This window comes from Trichoplusia ni, chromosome 5 (genome assembly GCF_003590095.1).
Source record: "Trichoplusia ni isolate ovarian cell line Hi5 chromosome 5, tn1, whole genome shotgun sequence".
NCBI classification, from domain to species: domain Eukaryota; kingdom Metazoa; phylum Arthropoda; class Insecta; order Lepidoptera; family Noctuidae; genus Trichoplusia; species Trichoplusia ni.
Window position 1 is genome coordinate 315,985 of NC_039482.1, and position 8,719 is coordinate 324,703.

The following is an 8,719-nucleotide window of genomic DNA, read 5'->3' on the forward strand; positions in this document are numbered from 1 at the left end:
GAAGAGGCATCAAACACACTCACATATTTTACGCCACTTATAATGTAAGTGAAGAGCAATCCTTATGCACTACACAAGGTATCTACTTACAGTAGACCAGTAGAAGGAAAGTTTCGAAGTCCACAAAAAAAAAATGTAATCGGTTTATCTCTCTCTCATTTGCTATCTATAAAAAACGACGTAATTCACGGAAACTTTAAATATACTGCAGCGAATCTATAAACCATGACCCCAATTTCAAAGGCGATGGAGTTTTCGCAGTTTTATAAACATGTTTTGTTAAGATTAAAGAATGGCAGAGTAGGTATGTTTGATATCAAAGACGCTGAAATATGACGCGGGTAGGGGAGGGCGCGACGGATGTGAAGCGAAACTTGATACAAAACAGTTCCCGGAATTGTACCGCGAAGCGTATGCTTAATCTAGACTCTACCTACTATATGAATTGCTTAACAAAGTCGTCACATGACCGTAGGTCCACAGGTCACCCCCAAGACGACGACAAACAAATTTGTTCCAAGGTCAAGAGTGAGCTCGTTTAATCAAACGGTTACTTAATAATTATTCCTTTTACTATAAATGCTCAGATGATGACAAGAGCTTTTTTGAGGATGCTCAAAAATTTTGTCTATTTAAAAGATTGGAGAAATTACCTTTAAAAAATCGAGCAGAAGTATTCTAATACATTGCCAACTTCATGCTATACAATCCTGCATACAGTTTGTGTACAAGCATAAATCAAAACCAATTATAAGTTGGTAAGTAGGTATCCATTGGGCGCGATAACCAAAGCACGTGATTCGCCAGGTTTTTTCGCGAAAGATCTATGTTTAATAAACTTTGAACTAAGAGACTAGCTGTATTAATTTATTATGGAGAGTTGATAAGGAGGAAAGTGTGGATTGGAATGTATCAAGAAATAATTGGAGGAAAGTGTATGGAGCGAGTTGGATGCGTATATACTGAGAGGCGAGGCGTGTTGTTTATCATTACGGGTGTATATAAACGTGGGAGCGAACCGGCGTGCTCATACATTACCGGAATATAGCTCGCTAGTAATACGCAGGCGAATTGTTCAAGTTAATTAAAAATGCTTAAAATTGTTGTGTTTTCGTTCCTGGCTCTCCTGCTAGTGTCTGTGACGTCTACGCCCCTGGTACCACGGGATACCTTTGAAGGTAAGTGAAAAAGAGATTCGCTCTTTTACTATTTACCTACTTATTTTATTTATCTGTTATTTTTTATAATTTGATTTATAATATAAATAAGTTTGAATTGTTTTGTTTTTAATAATTAGTATAATTAATGTGATTTGATTCTTTATAATATAGAGATACTATAAGAGAGGCTAAACACTTAATATACATATTTTGTTAGGTCATAATTATATGGTAATAACTACTCTTCAAAAGCTGAAAGCGAATTTATATTTTAAAATACAATAACGTTAAACATTTTATATACAGATTTTTTTATTGTTGCGTGATACTTTGCTATTTTATTTGTCACCGAAAATAGGTAAGTGAGCGAAATAGATAAGTAATGTGTGAAAATAAAGCACTATTATCAGGCTTTTTGTAAGGAAGGACTAAATGAATATTCTATTATTAAATTTGTAGCTTTCAATTTAATTTAACAAAATATATCTGCTTCATTCATTCTCTGCTTGGGAAAATAGATATGTTTAAAAAAAAGCCGAATCGTAATTGTTTTTAATAAGAACATCATGCTTAAATAAAAAAAAATACTACCACAATTCGATCCGCAATTCGCTTGCTTCGTATTTCGAACATATAAGTAATTATGATGTAAGAGAAACTGTAGAAGGCGAAATAAATAAAAACAAATCTCAATAAATCAATATAGAGATAGTTTTACTTAGGTACCTATTTGCTTAGCTAACAATAATCATGATGTTCCTAGACTCCACTCCTGGCACATTAAGTCATCAAAACAAATGACTATGCATCGTAAGTTCGTGTGTACTTATAACAATAATAAATTCCCTATCGACTCATAATCACTGCAGATATACATATGTATAATAGACATGTAACAACTGTCCACATCACGTGAAATTATTTTCAAATAAACTGTGCCAGTCTTTATCAGTTGAGTACGTAATATGGTAAAATTTACAAGAATTGTTTATAAGTATATTATTATTTAGTGACAGCATGTGAGAACGTATTGATAAGGACGAGTTATTATCGAAAATTAACCCCCGTGATCTTGGTACTTGCATGCTTGACATTCTTCAAATACTTGCGTTGATATAACATCGTTAACGTGTTAAACTATTTTGATATTGAGACACTGTTATTAGGATAGGTATCTATATGTATATTTACCTAGGATTGAAGTATATGAGTTCACAATGAGATGAAAATTGACTCATTAACTTACTTTGTTCGTACTCGAATTGCTTGAAATATTTTAAAATGAGAACGAAAAATGTGTGCTGAAAAAGTTTAATGAGATAAATACTCCTTTGATAACTGTTTGCGTGACTTTTTACTTTCGAAACTCTTGTTTTTGCGAAAGCAAAGCTTTGCTACTAAATGCTTTGTTTGTTTAAATTTTCCGTCCCTATCTCACGTTACGTAATAAGACAATTAATGTTATTGACATTGTACGAATGACTTAAGGCACAGTTTTCGCGATACCCAAATATTCGAACCTCGAGATTAGATTAGCTACAAAACTTTAAAGAATGATTATAAATGGGTCAATGTCGTAATGTTGTTCCGTTTATATAACATCTTATAGTTTTAGTGAAGTATAACAGAACTGACATTGACCCGCTTGCCGCAAATAAAGTCTGGTGCGGATGTTATGACCGCTCTAAATAACTTTATGTACACTTTAATTTTCTCTTACGTCATTCGGCGAACCGGTGTTATGGTAACATTCCGGAGTGAAATAAAGGCTAATTTAGGCGAAGCGAGAAATATTACGCGGGTAGCCATACATTTCTGGCTATGATGCATCATTCTTGAAATCTGTGCTCTGCAGTGCCGCAATGAATTGCAACTCGTTTGATGTTTCTCACCTAGTCTAAATAAGCCATAATGCTTATTCCTCAGTGATACCATTTGACTGATTGGATTATGTGAAATATGATAGTCCGAAACCTTTCGCTGCATTATGAAATTGATGATCAGATTACATTGAGGTTTCTAACTAAAAAGTTTGTGTTTAAATGAAATAACAGTTGCAAATCATCAATGTTTTCGATGTAAGCTGATATGTTTGTGGTTAAATAATAACAAATTATGACGTATTGAGTGACAGAGAAGAATTGTTTTGATTCATATGTAATGTTTTGATTTATTTTTACCTACAAGTTTAGTATTCAGTAATTTAACTGTAAATAAAAACAAACCTTTTTTTTGTAAATGTTTGTATGTTCAGTCATATAAAGCATGCATAAAACATAAAACATGCAAATGTGGTCGATTCTGAAATTAAAAACTTGGCGTATTAATTCGTGTTAGAGCTTCATTAATCTACGGTTTTTAATTTAATAATAATTAGGAATGAATTATCTTACTTAAATATTTAAGTTGCTATTTATAAATAGATTAATGTAAACTTCTTGCTATCTTATGTTTTTTTTATTATAATTATAAATCAAGTTTTGCTTGCACTTTTTATCCGGGTACTCTTGTTTATAATTAATGTTTTAAAACAATAATACACGTTAAGCCAATGTCATTTAGGTCTATAAATAACAATTTTTATTCAATATTCTTCAACTATGATTTAATGCATATGGAGAAGAGACTCTTTACCGTGACAAGCAACATTTTCAGTAAACGGATTGATAGCATTGTAAAATAGCAGAATCGGGGATTCTATTTTTTTACAATGACCGATGTATGAATGGCAATTGGCTTAAATTTGGAATTATTCCTATTCTCTTAAGGATTTTGCCAATACAATAATTGGAAGTTAATTGTATTGACCTTGAGTGTACGGTACACTCAAGGTCAATTTACAATCTTTACAAACATTTTACCCAGACTGAATTTACAATTATTGTTTAAGAGAATACGAAAACTGACATTTTCAGCCAAATTTGACTGAATTTGGTAGTTGTAAATAGCAGAATTGGGGCCCAGGTTATATTTTATGAATGATTTCTGTTTTATTCATAAGTTGTATATACTAGTCATAGATTGTGTTTAGCGTCTTTGATTTTTGATTGATTTTAGTAAAAATCTCTCACACATTTTTTAAATATTCACTTTATGACTGACCAAACATCAAATCACTTCGACTTCTTTTGAAGTATCTAACTTCTAATGATCGTTTATCGTACATAAGAAATCAAATATAATGTGAGAGATTTGACTAATTAATCTCAAAACATCCTACCGTATATCACGACACCCATGTATGATGCTTTACTTGTTGGACCATCGCAGATCTAATAACGTAGATGCATTTGCTGATCCGCTTGCTACCACTCTACGCACGCGCTGCGGAATTTCTAATATTTTTAAAGAGATCTATATAGATCGACTTACCATCATGCTTGCTAAATTGTTTTCGTAAGGGTAAGCATGGACATACACGTGTAGAACGTCTCATTTCGGAAACAACTAGATCTAATGATGTATAATGGCTCTATATGGATACAAATGAAGAAAAAATAGAAATCATCATCATCATCCTAGCATAATAGAGTCATCTTCTCGTCTAACCGCATTCAGCTAAGTATTTTTCAAGGAGCGACTGCCTACCTGACCTCTTCAACCCAGTTACCTGGGCAACACGATGACCCTTAGTTAGACTGGTAAATTAAATAAGTAAGACCCATTTCGGGACCAACCGCGACAAGCATAGCTTAACCTATGATCGGGCCGATCACAGGCTGACTTATACAGAACCCTATGTAAAATACAATTGTTTCTGTATAAATCGCGGAAATTCGGTACTATTTAATAAAGCTCAAAGTACCTACAATACAATTTCGCATTGATTTTAGTACATTTCCGTTTTTCATAGATTAACGATATTTTTCCGCAAGGAATAAATTCAGCAGTGCGTGCTTAAGCTTATGTCCGCGACTAATGATATTGGCGTTCAGAAGGATTATTACATGTCAAAGCTCGTCATCATCATCTAAGCCGTTTAGACCAATAAAGACCGGTTTCATTTGTGTGACTAATCATGCTTATTGGGCTTTTGTGTCCAGTAGCACGGCTTAAATCTAAACTAGTTAACAAAATCGTAACGATATAATAATGGACCTTGGATATTTCGTTTACTCTATAATTATTAATATTAAGAATCTCGACTTTGATACAATGTTCAACTAAACTAAAACTGCGTCTATTAAATCATAATCTATTTTACTTTACTTTGTTTTTTTAGCTTCCCTTCATTTCAAATAATGTTGTCTATCTGCGTCGAACAAAATCTTACTTAAATCAATATTAATTTGTCTCCAGTTATTAATTTGGAGGAGCCATGCGTGCGACAAGGTGGTATCTGCGTTCGCATCGAAGATTGTGAGCCAGAGAACTTAGTAACGATGCAAGTGGACCTCTGCCCGGTGCAGAGGCACAAAGGAGTCTCATGCTGCTACGTAAGTTACACATTACGTATTACAAGATACCCGCATCATAGTCCACATACTCATTTTGTCCATAATTCGATTGAATGCAAAAATTATATAAAAATCTTTTGAGTAACTAACAAAGGAGTATTATCTATTTCAAGATACCATCATCGTTCTTACACCATTTTTTTTTCATAATTCAATTCAATGCAAAAGTCCGTCAAGACCGTTTTAAGGCACTAGGAAAGAAGATAAAAGATAACTCAAATTAGCTAAGCTTCTAGAAAAGAACTGCTTAAATATGAGTCATTTATTAAGTTTTATTTTTATACGTCAACTTTATTTTTTATTTTACAAGCAAACAGATTCAGAAAAAAAATCTCTCATTTTCCCCTTTACAGATTTAAGAAAATTAGTTTATAATTTTATTTCTTCATCCGATACTTCTCTAATAATGTCCGAATCCAAATAATATATCATACATTGTAGAATTCTTCCTATAAGGGATAAGATCATAAGTTATTTTTAGAAGTGTTTTGCTTATCACATTTTATTAATCACCTTTCAATGGTCACAGATAATATAAACAAATAATGTTGATTAGAATGTTACTCTGTAGTGTTGTTGAAACTATATCTAAATAATTATTTACCGGTCATTATTAAGACTTCACATTTTAGAGCGGGATTTTGTGCAATCTGCAAAAATAGATACAACTTCTTTAATACTTACTGGTTGTGTTCATGGATAGGTATAACATGAAGAAAAAAAAACAGAAATCGTTTCCTTAAATTAGAATACCTACTGCAAGCGATAACGGTTCACGAATCAAGACAAATCAACTGCCGCATGAAACAATAACAACTTGATTATGCAACCCTAATTACCAAACTTTATAATTACATATGTAATGAAATGAGTTGTCATAGTTAAACTATTAGTATCGTAATATAGTAAAGGCGTGATGAATAAAATTAAGCTTTGTATTTTCAGAGAAACAAATTGTGGTTATTTCGCAACTCCTTAATAATATAATATCCTTATACATATTTAATTAAAAATTATATCAAAATGCAAACGTGTTATTTATAAAATAATTTCTAGTGTAGTAGATTCTTATTAGTTTAACTGCATTGGCTTGAGAGGTCGAAAAGAGGGGCATATTTAAATTTTAGATTATAACGAGGTAAAATAGGCTGATAAGCTACAGCGGTGAAAAAAACTTAACAGCACTCCTATTAGAGAAGTCTAATGCATTTACAATTCCAGTGACCTGACTTTCCGAGTATCGGCGTGTAGTCATTTGTGCCTTGAATAACACTACAACTATGAACTAAATTGTTTTAAACATATTTTTTTCTTTGTTTCAGCTTTGAGCCAATGCCGTGGAAGCAGAACTTCACTATAATATAAGTTAAATACTTTAGATGCTAATGATAACACTTAATTAGTTATGTAAGATTCACTTATTTATTAAATTAGATTCAACTAAATTTTTTTTAAGATATAATATAGGTATTATTTCGAAATATTGTTTTGACTAAATACTTAAATAAATGTAAGTTAAATAGTTTCGGGTGTTTTTTATGTATTTCCTTCCTATTCAAATGTGAACAAAATGATGAAGGATTACTGAATGAATGAATGAGTGAACGATCAAAGTACTTGAATAATGAAAGTTATAAACCAATAATTAGTGAAGCACACAATTTTGTCCGTAGCTTAACACGTCGCATTAAGTATCCACAGAAAAATCGCTTCGGGTTCAGCTAAATTTATTTAACTTTTTATAGTAAACTAGCTTTTCGCCCGCGGCTTCGCCCGCGTCGAGGTCGGTTATATCGCGTTTCCAAAGAGAACTCTTCAAAAGTCCGGGATAAAACTATCCTATGTTCTTTCTCAAGGTCAACTCTATCACTGTACCAAATTTCATTAAAATCGGTTCAGTGGTTTAGACGTGAAAGCGTAACAGAAAGACAGACAGAGTTACTTTCGGAATAACAAATGAACATATACTCACACACGTTCATCTCTATATCTAAAATGTTGGTTGTAAGCATGCTAATGATCTTATACAAATAAAAAAAGGCTGTCTATTCCAGTTCTGCAGTGATCTTTGTTTTTCCCGGCCAACCGGGAGTCTGGAGTTGTGGGGTCTGGAGTTTTTTTCTAGCTTTACTTTCGAGCTTTTTTCTAAGCCTTCAATGGAATTCGATTCGTTGTTTTGCTTTGTAAATTTTACTTACCCTTAGTATCTTTTGGTCAGTATTCGTTTACTGTAGCATGTAATAGTCATAATAGAAATAAAAATGTGAATACTAAAGTCGAGATTTTTTTCCTAACCACTGAACGGATTTAGATGAAACTTGGTACGCAGATAGTTTATAACTAGGATTAACAGATATGATAGTTAGCCGTGGAAACAATTTCGATTTGTGGCTGGCGACAGTTTTTATATAAAAAAAATCAACATATATGTAATCAAATAATTACATCACACAAAATTTAAAGAATCTAATCAGTAAGTTTGTAACTCCTACAAGCTCAAACGGTGGAACCAATTTCAATTAAGCGTGGCGTGAAGTTAGTTGACATCTTGGACCTTCAGTAAAGCGAGCTATAGCTAGCTATTCCCGTCCTATTTTAACTGACTCATTTATTTAAAACTACTAGGGTTAAAACTGTGAATTGTATATTCAAATTTTTTGAACAATTAGCACTAGATCCTAAATAATTTTGATTCATTTTTCGGAGTATGTATCTAACTGCGGTTATAGTTTCTTTGCTGTACATAATAATATAAGTACGAGACATGTGTGTATATTTTAGGGACCATAAATAATTTAGTAACCTCGTAATGCAATCATAGCTTCTGCACTTGTGCTTGATGGATTTAAGTTGTGATAAAAAATCATTTTTTTCTCTGTTCACCAAATTTTACATATCTTATTTTTTACTTATACCTACCTATCTAAATTACTCGAGCCATCACATTATTATTATTAATTTATATCGCGATTTATTTTAATTACTTCACATAAAAAATAATAATATTAAATTGTACTAGTATTGATTGTTGCTCTAGAATAAACAACGTTCTTATTATGAATCGTGGTGTGTTAACAATACAAAAGTCTTTGTTCATTACGA

At 32.2% G+C, this 8,719-nt stretch overlaps 1 long non-coding RNA gene across 1 annotated transcript; it reads left to right on the top strand.

Moving 5' to 3' along the window:
- Positions 1–916: 916 nt before the first annotated feature.
- On the top strand, positions 917–7,141 carry LOC113493926. The gene is made up of 3 exons (XR_003400614.1): positions 917–1,178; positions 5,460–5,596; positions 6,940–7,141. It is a non-coding gene; the product is annotated as an uncharacterized LOC113493926 (long non-coding RNA).
- The last annotated feature ends 1,578 nt before the right edge of the window (positions 7,142–8,719 follow it).